At 34.9% G+C, this 13,522-nt stretch overlaps 1 protein-coding gene across 1 annotated transcript in view; it reads left to right on the top strand.

The window, feature by feature from the left end:
- Positions 1–953: 953 nt before the first annotated feature.
- The window catches only part of MBD5 (methyl-CpG binding domain protein 5), a 141,910-nt gene continuing 129,341 nt past the window's right edge, over positions 954–13,522 (top strand). Inside the window, exon 1 of the mRNA XM_047083962.1 lies at positions 954–1,054. The gene's annotated coding sequence lies outside the window, so the exon portion shown is untranslated. The remainder of the gene's footprint in view (positions 1,055–13,522) is intronic.

Genomic DNA, 13,522 nt, shown 5'->3' with positions numbered 1-13,522 from the left:
CCTCTTTGTGTCATGTCACTGATATTTTTTAAGTCTGGGCCAATGTTTGCAACATGTCCTTTAATTTAGATTTTTTTCTAAAAATTTCTTTTATTATTAGATTCAGATTGAATTTTCTTGGCAAGAATACTTCATTGGTGATGCCGTGCCTTCTCAAGGTATCATACCAAGAATACGGGGAAATTGGTTTTCCTACCAATGTTTCTACAGTAACACTATAGAAAAGCATATCATACAACTATGGCTTAATGAAAGGTCCAATATGAGTTTTTAATTCTCCTTGCTTTAATTTTATACTAATCAGATAATGTCTAAGTGGTTCAGTACTTACATACACCAGATATTAGTACATAGTATTTTATTCAATGGATATCATTTGGGGAGGGGGTGGAGAGGGAAGGGGTTCTCTTTTAAATTGATCAGTTGTTTGTGAGTTTGTTTGTATCAGTTTAGGGAGTTGATAAAATCAAGTTTCTGGTATGCAAGCTGAGGGCTAGCTTGTAATAATAACAATACTTTACAGGATTGAGATGAGAATTACTTGAGATGTTAACAGAAGTAAAATATCACTAATAGTAATGTGCTCTGTGGAGGGTCTCTATTAATACAATCAATCCCACTCAGGTATTTATTTGTAGAAACCACGTATGTAGCAACAGTATCTGGCACTGTTATGAATACTTTACGAATATTAATCTTTATAGTTGGTTATATCCTTATCCCCATTTACAGATGAGGAAACTGAGGCTTGGAGAAGATAAGTAACTTTTCCAAGGTCATAAAGAGACTAAGTGGTAATATTTCTAACTGTTTACCTGTGAGATCACACCTGGAAACAGGCAGCCTGTATAGCTCCAAGCTATACTTAAGGATGATTTTCATTCAGCTGCTCCTTTAAATAAATTTGTGTGTTTATGTTATTTGTGTTACAGAGAGAAGAGGTACTCCCTTATAGGGACTCATAAAGGCATAGAGCATCTAGAGATTTACTGCCTCCATTACGCTGCTGGCTCTCACAGCACTTGTTATGTTTTTATCAGTTTCTCTCCAGAAGGTAGGAATTGTGTTTTTTCTGTATGAATTCTTTATATAATTATAGTTTTCTTGACTGTGAACTTAATTTTTTTTAAATATGAAAAGCATCTGACACCTAAAGAATAAAATGCCAGGTGTCTCCAAACAGTTAAGACATATAAACACATTGCCTTTAAAAAATATTTCTATTATAAAATTAATAGATGTTCATTAAGAAAAAAAGATAAGACAAACAGAAAAGTATAGTAATCTATCACCTTGTGATAACTACTCTTTATATTTTGTTGTATGTCTTTCTGAATTCATTGATATATTTGTATACAATGTATAATATATGTATCCATATAATATTATGATTAGGATTGGTAACAATAGGATATAAATGTTCTTTGGCTAGATTGCTTCTTTACTTAGCAACTTATTGCCTTATGTGTAATGTCAGTAAATATCATCTGCATTTCCATTATTAATGGTTATATAATATTCCAGTTTAAGAACATAACATAAATTATGTAACCACTTTCTAATTATTGAGTATATGGAATCTTTCCAGGTTTTTTCCTGTGTTAAATATGACTTCAGTGAACATTCTTGTACATACATGTTTGCATTTGTGTCTAGTGATTTTTTAGGACAGTTTCCAAAAAAGTAAGTGTTGCAGACTCTTAGTTCGTAAGCATGCTCTCTGATAAGAGGATTCCATGGCCTATAACATAAAGAACCACTGTTCACCATCTTGGAGAATACCTATGTATAGTAGTAACAAAGGTCTGAGAAATCAAACTTATTTGACTATAGAATGTTTTCTTAAGATAACATGTGTCTACAGGATGGAGAAACTGTGGTGTATGGAGGCAGGGGACAATATGGGAAATTGCTATACTTAACACTCAGTTTTGCTGTGAGCCTAAAATTTCTCTGAAAAATAAATTTTATTTAAAAAAAAGGGAAAGAAAAGTTTTTGAATGCCATTGTATACATTTACATTTAAAATTAAATTTAGACTTTTACATACACACACACAAAATAACATCAGAACATATCAACATCCCACTGAACACTTTGGAAAATGCTAGCTTATGGTATATTCTTTTAAATGGAATTGGGAGATCAAAGGGGAAATATATGGAAAGGCTCTACCAATTTGCATTTCCACCAACAGTGCATCAGAGTGCCACTTTCTCTGTAATTTTGCCATTGGTATTAACCAATGCCATTGGTATTCAATTTAAATAAATCTGAAATGAGAAAAGTATATGGCATTCTAATTTTCATTTATTTGATTACTAGTAAAATGTATATCTTTGCATATTGTTATTTGTCTTTTATATTTCTTTCATGCCTATGTCACTTATGCCCCATTCTAAATTATTCTTGGTGGTCTTTGAGGCTTTTTCTTTATTGATAAGAATGAAGAATCATATTAAGACTATCAACACTACAAATCACATGTGATACAATTATGTTTTCTTATTTTTTCATTTTTTAATGTTTGGATATGATGTTTTGTTTTTATTTTGTGTACTTCATTTTTGCCATATAAGTTAACAGTTTTGAATAAAACTTTACATATGCCTCTCCAAAAACGTAACAATTTTTTGTTTAATCCTTGGATTATGTAGAACACAAAATTTTACATATTACATGTAATTAATATCTGATTCACTTTTAAAGTATCAGTTCAGAAGAAAGCAATACCTTCTTAGGGGCTTCTGTAGAGTTTGATTGTGAATATGGTACTTCATCATAGGAAATTGGGAAAATACCCCATGATTCCTAGGGCTAGTAGGGGTACAGAATATCATCAGATGTAGTTCTTAATCAAAGAAGAAAAGTTAGTCTCAACCAGAAAAAGAATTGTCCATGCACATTAAAAACAGAAAAGGAAAATAAGTCTGAACCTTAGCCATAGCTAAATAAAATTATGTAAGTTTTTACAGTTAAGAAAGACCTTTGGGTTAATATTGTCAGATTATTTCATTTTATAAAGGAGAAAACAAAAGAAAAAAGAGTTTAACTCAAGTTTGTCCAAAGTCAAGCAAATGTGTTTTGTTTTCTCAGGAGACCTTTAAGAAGTAAAGAAAAGGTTCTAAAAAGTTTTCATTATTAACAATAACTAACATTTATGAGTACTTATTATGTACCAGACAATCTACTAAATACTTTAAGTCATTTGTCTCACTTATCTTCACAATATTCTTTGAAGTAACAACTATTATTATCCCCTTTATAGAGATAAGGAATCTGACTCTAGTCTAGGCAGTCTGAGACTTAACAGCCCTCACTCTTAATTGCTGTTTTTAAGAGAGGAGACTCTTAAGTGTTATCATCAGTAAGAAATTATATGTCACTATTAAATAAAGTAGAATTAGTGAAAGAACAGAGAGAGGATTGCAATGGCCAATCCTAGAAATAAGCAAGAGTGGAACATTTTGGCAGGATAGATAGCAAGAAGTATTTTTTACATCCTAAGTAAAAAAAAAAAAAAAGTGAAAGGTTAGTTAAAGAAATTTGTGGTATGGCTTGACTCTAGCTTATTCCCTGATTTTCAGAGGATATTGCATCCTTCAATTCATCTTTGCATTTATAAAAATTATTTTGGCTTTTCAAATTGAAAATGGCTTATGAGAACTGTATTACAAAATTCTAAATTTACAGAACTCTTCTCCATTATCACTGCTTTTCATATCCCCTTTAAGGACTTTACATTTTTAGTTGCATGTATTACGCAATGTAGTCCTTAGGCATTTTTGCTATTAAAATATCTTTTTATAAATTAGTAAAGAAAGCAACACTCAAAACAGATGGACTATTGCTCTAGGTTTTAATGCTTGCTATAGTTGATATCTAAAGGTGGTCATGAATTAAACAAAAAAATGAAATCACAAAAGAAGAAAAGATTTTCAAAAATGACTTTGCAAGTTTAGTTCTAAATAGCAATCACAATTTTAGCTCGAGGCTTTTCTGGGGGATTGTGAATAATGATTAGGTGAGATTATAGGCCCCAGGCAAAGCCTCGGGACTTTAGTCTTCCTAGCCAGTCATTTATCCTCAAAAAAACGGTCCTCAGGTTGTACACAGTATTGGTTGAAATACCAGAGGGAATCAAACCTGAGTCTGTCATATTATCCCGAGGGTCATATCAGGAGTCTGAAGCTTAGATGGTGAGATAAATGTTTACCAAAATGAAAACCCTTGGTAGGCTTTTCAGTTACTGTTGCTTTATTTTATTTTTACTGCTTTGGGGTATGTATTTTTATTTACCTGCAGAAGGAATTATGTATAAAAAATTATAACTCTAAGAAAGTAATATCACTATTGAAAATTGTTTTCAACTCTGCAGAGCATCTATTTGAGGGAAATAGGTAAGATTTTTTTAAGATAATAAATTCAACCTCTCATTTTTATTAGATTTTCTTGGAAATTTGTGTTTGAGAGAATTCTGATTTACTATACTTTGCTAAAGTATTCTTCTAGCCTGATCTTATGTAAAATTATGAGTTGGTGGGTGTGGATATTTTGAAAGCCCCGAAGTCTTGATTTCATGGATAATTGTGTATTTTCAGTTACCAAAACTTCAGTTCTCCTCTGTCTTTACAGCTATTTGCTCTTTTCCTAAAACCTGTGAGTTAAGTTGTTAAAATGGCATCCACAACTTTTAAAAACATATTTACATAAGAGATAGTAAAAGGGAGGAAATTAACAAAACAAAATATTTACCTAATTCACCCAGTGTATGAAATAATAATGATGATGATAATAGTAATTTTAAAAATGGTAGTGTAGGAGTAATTATCTGATAACATGAAGAATGTTATTACTGTGTGTCAGGCACTATTCTAACTCATAACTCCCATTATTATTCCTATTTTTTTTATCTTAACTGCTTTTAATTTTTTTAATTTTTTTTTTATTATTATTTTTATATATATATATATGAAATTTATTGACAAATTGGTTTCCATACAACACCCAGTGCTCATCCCAAAAGGTGCCCTCCTCAATACCCATCACCCACCCTCCCCTCCCTCCCACCCCCCATCAACCCTCAGTTTGTTCTCAGTTTTTAACAGTCTCTTATGCTTTGGCTCTCTCCCACTCTAACCTCTTTTTTTTTTTTTTCCTTCCCCTCCCCCATGGGTTCCTATTCCTATTTTTAAAATGAAGAAACTGAGTCAATCAGAGACTAATCAGTAGTAAATCTAGGATCAGAAAAGTGAACAAGGACTTGAGAGAACCACAGTAGAAAATTCTGAGTCCTTCAGAGTCTCATATCAGTGAATACAAGGCTTGGTTCTGAGAATATATAGCAGTAAACGAGGTAGACACAGTTCCTGATTTCATTAAATGTAAATTTACACAATTATTTAGTTTGTTTCCATATTACAAAGCGATGGGAGAATATACATAGGGACCGCATGTTGCCTGGAGAATCAGGCAGACTCCCTGAAGAAGGAGTGTTTCAGCTGGGAGCTAAGGGATGAGAAGATTCACGCCGGCAGTAGAATTGGGGAATTGGAGACCAAGGGGGCCACACAATGATTTTGGTGGGCCCTAGACACTTTTGCTTTTGTGGGTCCCTTCCTCCATAAACAATATTAAAAATTGAGATTTGCATTTATACTGGTATAGAGAGAAGTACGTTAATATTGTATATTAAAATATTTTCTTTGACCTAAAAGGGTTTTTTTCCCCTTATTTTAGAAGAAAGCTTTTTTGTGGACCCCTAAGAGTATTATTGTGAGCCCTAGGCTCTTGTACCTACTAGACCGGATGGGTAAGTCAGTCCAGGAGTGGGAATATTGGGCCAGAAACATTTCAGATGGAGGGAATAGCATAGACAGAGGCTTCAGAAGCTTAGAGGGCCTTGCCTGCTCAGGAAACTGAAGGGAGGTGTGGCTAGAGCAGAGAGTGTGGGGGAGGGAGAAAGAGGTGAGGCTGGTGAGAGAGGAAGGGCCCCCGGAGGCCTTGTTTCGGATTTCGATATTAATCCTACAAGTAATGGGAGACCTCCAAAGGGTGTGTGTGTGTGTGTGTGTGTGTGTGTGTGTGTGTGTGTGTGGCAGGGGGGGTGGGGGGGTGGTTTAAATCAAATTTGTGCACATGGTTAAAATCAACAGTTCTGTGATCCAACTTCTCTCACTTATGCCTCACCTCTCTTTCCACTTTTCCTTCTGATATCTTCATTTATTCAGGTCAATGTCATTTGCTTTCACCTCAGATTTTTTATTTGTCACTTTTAGGTATCATCTATTATCATACACATAAATAAAAGAGGCATTATACATTCACTCACTCACTCTACCCTACCTCTACCTTTTCTCTTTTGTTCCTCAGTTAGTTTTATCTTTCTTTGATTTCTCTGTTGTAACTGTGGATAATAAACCAGTACCTTTAACCATAGATGCTGCTTTGGGATTGTCCCCTGTTGTCAGACAAGGACGTTAGTGCACCCACCTTCTCTGTGATTCCGTCCTCAGTTCTTTCACTTTTGTATCTCTAAAATTGATGCCATTTATATCTATTTTATAACCAAAATCAAGTATTTACATTATTGTGTGGAAAGGCTCTTTGCATTTGCTGTGTCCTCCACCTGAACATCCATTACCCAGATGACTGCACTGTCTGATCCTTCTCTTCCTTAAATACTCAAACCAACTGGCAGCCAGTCAGTAGGGCCATTCCTGGACATCTTATTGGAAATAGCATCTCCCCTACCTGGAATTCTTTTTTTTTTAAGTTTATTTATTTTGAGAGAGAGAGAGAGAAGAGGGGAGGGACAGAGAGAGGAGGGACAGAGAATCCGGAGCAGGCTCTGTGCTGACAGCAGACAGCCCAATGTGGGTCTTAAACTCACAAACCATGAGATCATGACCTGAGCCAAATTCAAATGCTTAACCAGCTGAACTACCCAGGTGCCCCTCTGTGTGAGATTCTTACTGTACTTTGCCTGTTATGTTTTTCTTCATAGCACTTATTGTTAAACAAATGATATATCTTACCTCATTTAACTTTTCATTCTCCCCATTCTTGACTATAGCTTCAAGAAGGCAAGGAATACCATCTACTTCAGCTAATTTGTTTGATATTTTTGTTTGATATTTTTGTTTGTTGTTTGCTCCCTCACTATATTCCCGATAGCTAAAACAGTGCCTGATAACAGAATCATTTTAGTTAGTGATTGATTATAGTCCCAAATAGTCTTCTTTGGTTATATGTCCTGACTTAGGCAATTTTTCAATTTTCTTAAAATTTTTCATTTGCTTTTGTTTTTCGTACATTATTTTTCTTTATCATATCCCCGATTCTTTCTGACTCTCCATTATATATAACATGCTGTGATCTCTCTCTCTGGTTTTATTCTTTTCCCTTGGAAATGCTCTTCTGGAGCCTTATTACATCCTCTGGCTACATAGCTGTCATCCTTGGGCTTCTCCTTCCTGTTCTTCCCATTGGCATGATGACAGACAACCCCCATTTTTCTCTATTTCATTGTACATCTTCCTTTAATGAAGCATATCCCTCAGCAACTTTCAATGAAAAATATTTGAATGATAAATTTTTTGAACTTTCACATATTTGAAATGTTGTTTATTTTATTCTCATTAGAGGTGTATCCAGGTCCTAACATCAGAAGGTACAGGCCTGGGGACCGGCCTCACTGGGGGAAAGGGGAGAGGTGGGTGTGTGTGCATCAGTATCGAAAGGAAGAAAACACATTAAAAGGTGCCACGTTTTGGGTGCCTGGGTGGCCCAGTCAGTTAAGCGTCCGACTTCTGCTCAGGTCATGGTCTCATGGTTCGTGAATTCGAGCCCCGCATCAGGCTCTGTGCTGTCAGTGCAGAGCCCAGTTCAGATCCTCTTGTCTCCCTGTCACTCTGCCACTCCCCCTGCTTGTCTATTAAAAATAAATAAACATTTTTTTTAAGTGCCACAGTTTTGACTGCCTGGTCCACATGAGATGCTATATAAAAACTGACATTTTGTGCCTCTTCTACTAACTTCCTTTTATAAAAGTCTCAACAATCATTGTGTTAAACTTGTAGAAAAGGCACCACCTTTAAAGAATATGCTGAAGAGAAGCACTTGCTGCCTAACTGCTTCCATCTGAATTCTAGTTTCTCTGGAATGCTAGAGCACTAATCATTTTCTCCCTGAGCTTGGAAAGTTTTCTAAAATTCATTAACACCAGCCTCAGCCTGCAGCTCGTTTTCCCTCGGGCAACTTTCAGGCCCCATCTTGGTTTTCCTTGGTGCTTTTCAATTCCTGATGATGTGTCTTGGCTTTTTTCTGTCCATATTTTACTGTTGAACTCAGTGAGCATTTTCATCTAAGGAGTTTCATTCCTAGAAAGTTATCTTGCATTATTTCTTTAGTAATTTCCTCCCTTCCTTCTTTATTGTTTTTCTTCTTTCTTTCTGTAATATCTGTCATTCTGTGAAGGACTACGTAGCTGAACATCTAATGATCATCTTTCTTATGATACTTTCTGTTTCTTTTCAAATCTGTTTCCATTTGCAGTGCTCTTCATTCTAAAACAAAACCCCCCAAAAAGAGATTTGTAGGAAGGTTGAAATATAAAATTTTGTTTTATTTTCTGAGTCTTTCATATTCTCTGGAGTTTTTGTTTATTTTTATTTATTTTAAGTTGAAAAGGGTAGATTCTGGAGCCAGACTGAGTTTGAATCCCAGTCTCCCACGCTTAAGTCTGTGATCTTAAGCAACTTTAAATTCTGTGTCTCTGCCTTAACCTGAAATGGAGATAATGATAGTACACCTATCTCAGAGTTCTGAGCTGAGCTGATAAACATAAAACCCTGAGTAAATGAGCTGATAAACATAAAACCCTGGGAATAAAATCTGGAATTGAGTAAGTCTTATATGTATTTGCTATTATAATTATTATTATAATTATTGTCATTATTACTATTTTGTGGATCTGATGTCTGCTCGCTGTCCCTGAGGATATTACCTGGAAGTCCTTTTAAACTTCCCTTTTTTTGGAGTGTCTGGGTGGCTCAGTCAGTTAAGCATCCAACTTCAGCTCAAGTCATGATCTCACGGTTTGTGGGTTTGATTCACATTGGGCTCTTTGCTGTCAGTGGAGAGCCCACTTTTGGATCCTCTGTCTCCTTTTCTCTCTGCCCCTCCCCTCCTTGTGCTCTCTCTCTCAAAAATAAATAAACATTTATCACTCTATGTCTGCTAGGCTGTGGTTTCCTGTGCCCCTTGGCTGCAGTTTTTTTCTCTGTTTTCTAGCTCACATTAATTTTTCAAAATCTCTCATCTGTTGATGGCCCAGCCATTATGGTGTTATTTATTTTTTATTCCTGTACTATCATTTTAGTAGGTCTTAAAAGAAGTAAAACCATGTATGATTTTACCATCTTTAGAATGCCTTGAAAATTTCTAGTCAAAAAAACGACCAGATAAAGTGTCATTTTAAAAAGATCATTTTGGGGCATCTGGGTGGCTCAGTTGGTTAAGTGTCTGACTTACACTCAGGTCATGATCTCACAGTTCGTGGGCTCAAGCCCCGCCCACAGGCGCTGGGCTAACAACTCAGAGCCTGAAGCCTGCTTCATATTCTGTGTCTCCTTCTCTCTCTACCCTTCCCCCACTTGCTCACTGTCCCTCTCTCTCTCAAAAATAAATAAACATTAAGAAAATTATTTTTAAAGATCACTCTCTAAAATTTAACTTATAGCAACATCAACTAACAGACTAGGTTCTCCTACAATTAACTGTGATTCTTATACTACTTACATAAAAGTGGTATAAGCCCAAGATATAGTAATAAAACTATTTATTGAAATACTGGTGTAAATAGTATATTCTTAAATAAATAAATGGGTTAATATTTAACAAAATACAATCATCTAGAAACAAGTTACTTTCTCCTACTGAAAGCAAAATATATGTATTATTATATATTTATATATTATAAAATATATATGTTATATATAAATATATACATATTTATATATTATTATATCATAAAATATATATGTTTTATATATATTTAGCATAAAATTCCCCTGACCAAAAGTGACTTTCTTCAGAAGTAATTGAATCTCTAACTACTCTAGTAGTGTTTCCATCTATCACTCGATACCTTATCATTGAATATAAATGTGATTTTGCATGGAATAGCACTAAATTTGTCTTAAACCAACCATTAACTTCTAGAAGCTTATAATCTTTTATTTGCAGTAAGTTGACAGATATGAGGATGAAAATAACTATTTTATAGGTTGGCAGTGATAACTAAAATGAGATAAAATATATAATGTTCATTCTTTCCCTTTTTTCTTTGTCCTATGGGACCTTTTGTTTTTATTATTATTTTTTTTGGTAATGTTTATTTATTTTTGAGAGGGAGACAGACAGAGTGCAAGCAGGGGAGGGGAAGAGGGAGAAGGAGATGCAGAATCTGAAACACGTTCCAGGCTCTGAGCAGTCAGCACAGAGCCCGACGCAGGGCTCGAACCCACAAACTGCGAGATCATGACCTGAGTCAGAGTTGGTCACTTAACCGACTGAGCCACCCATGCGCCCCGGGACCATTTTTATTTTTATTTTTTTTATTAAGTTTTTATTTTAATTTAAGTTTAATTGACATTCAGTGTTATATCAGTTTCAGGTATACAACACTTCCATACATCACCCAGTGCTCATCGCAGCAAGTGCACTCCTTTAATCCCCATCACCTATTCCACTCCTCCTCCCCCCCAACCTCCCCTTTGATAACCATCAGTTTGTTCTCTGTAGTCAAGAGTCTGTTTCTTGGTTTCTCTCTCTCACTTTTTCTTTTGCTTGTTTGTTTTGTTTCTTAAATTCCACATGTGAGGGAAATCATATGGCATTTGTCTTTCTCTGACTACTTATTGTACTTAGCATAATACTCTCTAGCTCCCTCCAGGTTGTTGCCAATGCTAAGATTTCATTCTTTTTTATGGCCAAATAATATCCCATTGTGTGTGTGTGTGTGTGTGTGTGTGTGTGTGTGTGTGTGTGTATACACACCATGTCTTCTTTATCCATTCATCTATCAGTGGACACTTGGGCTGCTTCCATAATTCGGCTATTATAAATAATGCTGCTATAAACATAGGAGTGCATGTATCCCTTTGAATTAGTGCATTTGTATTTGGGGGATAGATGTCCAGTAGTGTGATTACTGAATCATAGGATAGTTCTATTTTTAACTTTTTGAGAAACCTCCATACTGTTTTCCACAATGGCTTCCCACTGTTTGCATTCCCACCAACTGTGCAAGTGGGTTCCTTTTTCTCCACATCCTTGCCAACACATTTTGTTTGCATTTTTTGATTTCAGCCATTCTGACAGGTATGTGGTGGTATCTCCTTGTGGTTTTGATTTTCATTTCCCTGATGCTGAGTGATGTTGAGCATCTTTTCATGTGTCTGTGGGCCATCTGTAGTCTTCTTTGGAGAAATATCTGTTCATATGTTCAGCCCATTTTTCAAATGGATCATTTGTGTTTTTGGGTGTTGGGTTGTATTAGCTCTTTATATATTTAGGATGCTAACCCTTTATCATATATGTCATTTCCAAATATCTTCCCCCATTCAGTAGGTTGCCCTTTAGTTTTGTTAATTGTTTCCTTCACTGTACAGAAGCGTTTTATTTTGACATAGTCCCAATAGTTTATTTTTGCTTGTATTTATTTCCCTTGCCTCAGGAGACATATCTAGAAAAATGTTGCTACGGTCAATGTCAGAGAGATTACTGCCTGTCCTCTCTTCTAGGATTTTTATGGTTTCAGGTATCACACTGAGGTATTTAATCCATTTTAAGTTTATTTTTGTGTCTGGTGTAAGAAAGTGTTCCAGTTTCATTCTTGTGCATGCAGTTGTCCAGTTTTCCCAGCACCATTTATTGAAGAAACTGTCTTTTTCCCATTGGATATCTTTTCCTGCTTTGTTGAAGATGAATTGGCCATATAATTGTGGGTTTATTTCTGGATTTTCTATTCTGTTCTCTTGGTCTGTGTGTCTACTTTTGTACTAGTACCATACTGTTCTGATTACTATAGTTTTGTAATATAACTTGAAGTCTGGAATTGTGATGTCTCCAGCTTGGCTTTGCTTTTTCAAGATGCTTTGGCTGTTCAGGATTTTTTGTGGTTCCATATAGACTTTAGGATTGTTTGTTCTAGGTCTGTGAAAAATGCTATATTTGGCATTTTGATAGGAATTGCATTGAATCTGTAGATTGCTTTGGGTAGTATAGACATTTTAACAACATTTGTTCTTTAAATCTTTGAGCATGAAATGTCTTTCCATTTCATTGTGTCTTCAGTTTCTTTCATCAATATATTAATGTTTTCAGAGTACAAGTCTATCACCTCCTTAGTTAAGTTTATTCCTAGAAACTTTATTACTTTTGGTACAACTGTAAATGGGATTGTTTTCTTAATCTCTCTTCCTGCTGCTTCATTATTAATATATGGAAATGCAACAGATCTCTGTACATTGATTTTGTATCCTGAGGCTTTACTGAATTCATTTATCAGTTCTAGTAGTTTTTGGTGGAGTTTCTATATATAATACCATGTCATCTGCAAATAGTGAAAATTTGACTTGTTCCTTACCAATTTGGATTCCTTTTATTTCTTTTTGTTGTCTGATTGCTGAAGCTACGACTTCCACTATTATGTTGAAAAGAAGTGGTGAGAGTGGACATCCTTGTCTTATTCTTGACCTTAGGAGAAAAGCTCTCAGTTTTTTCCTGCTGAGTATATTCACTGTGGGTTTTCATATTAGGACTATCGACCCATTTTTAAACCACCTCTGAAATATCTCTGTAACTATAGTAAATTCTTTAATCCAAATCCTCTAGCCAGTATCTGTATGAAAATTTTGAGGCCTTAAAGAGAACTCCAGCTAACTAATGGTATGTTACATGTAAACAGTGTTTTTTCTGCTTCCTGGCAGTCTTAAGCAGCTCCTTGATGTGCTTCATTAAAAGATACTTGCAAGGCTTAGTATTGTTAAATAATATACATTGATTATAACCAAGTCTTTGTAATATAAATAATATCTTTATTAAAACTCTATCTCTATAAATCCTACTCATTTAAATGTAGTTTTTCAGCATTTCCCATCTTAATTGTTGCGCTGATGCATATGTGATTTCCCTCTAGTGTTATCAAATAGATTAAGAAAAATGCACTCAGTCAAGTTGCTTTCATTTCTGTCTCTCATGAAAAGAACTATATATGTATAAAAATTGTAAGTGGTAGCTGAGTTAGAGTCTCCCATCTTCACTTTCTGTGTTTCACATAATAACTTGAGAAAGGGACAAGGAGAAATTTTAAATTCATAATTAATAAATTCAGTAGATTTCAAGGAAAATAATAAAATTACAGTAAAGACAATTCTAGGCTCCAAATATCTGCAACTATATGTTTATGGAGAAGAGAAATTACAAAACCACTGTACACTTTTCATAATTAAAATAT

Source organism: Lynx rufus, unplaced genomic scaffold, assembly GCF_022079265.1.
Source record: "Lynx rufus isolate CCGP_SWC_20201006 ecotype Redwood Valley unplaced genomic scaffold, mLynRuf1.p SCAF_2, whole genome shotgun sequence".
In the NCBI taxonomy this organism is placed as follows: Eukaryota; Metazoa; Chordata; class Mammalia; order Carnivora; family Felidae; genus Lynx; species Lynx rufus.
This window is presented reverse-complemented; position numbering and strand designations above follow the sequence as displayed.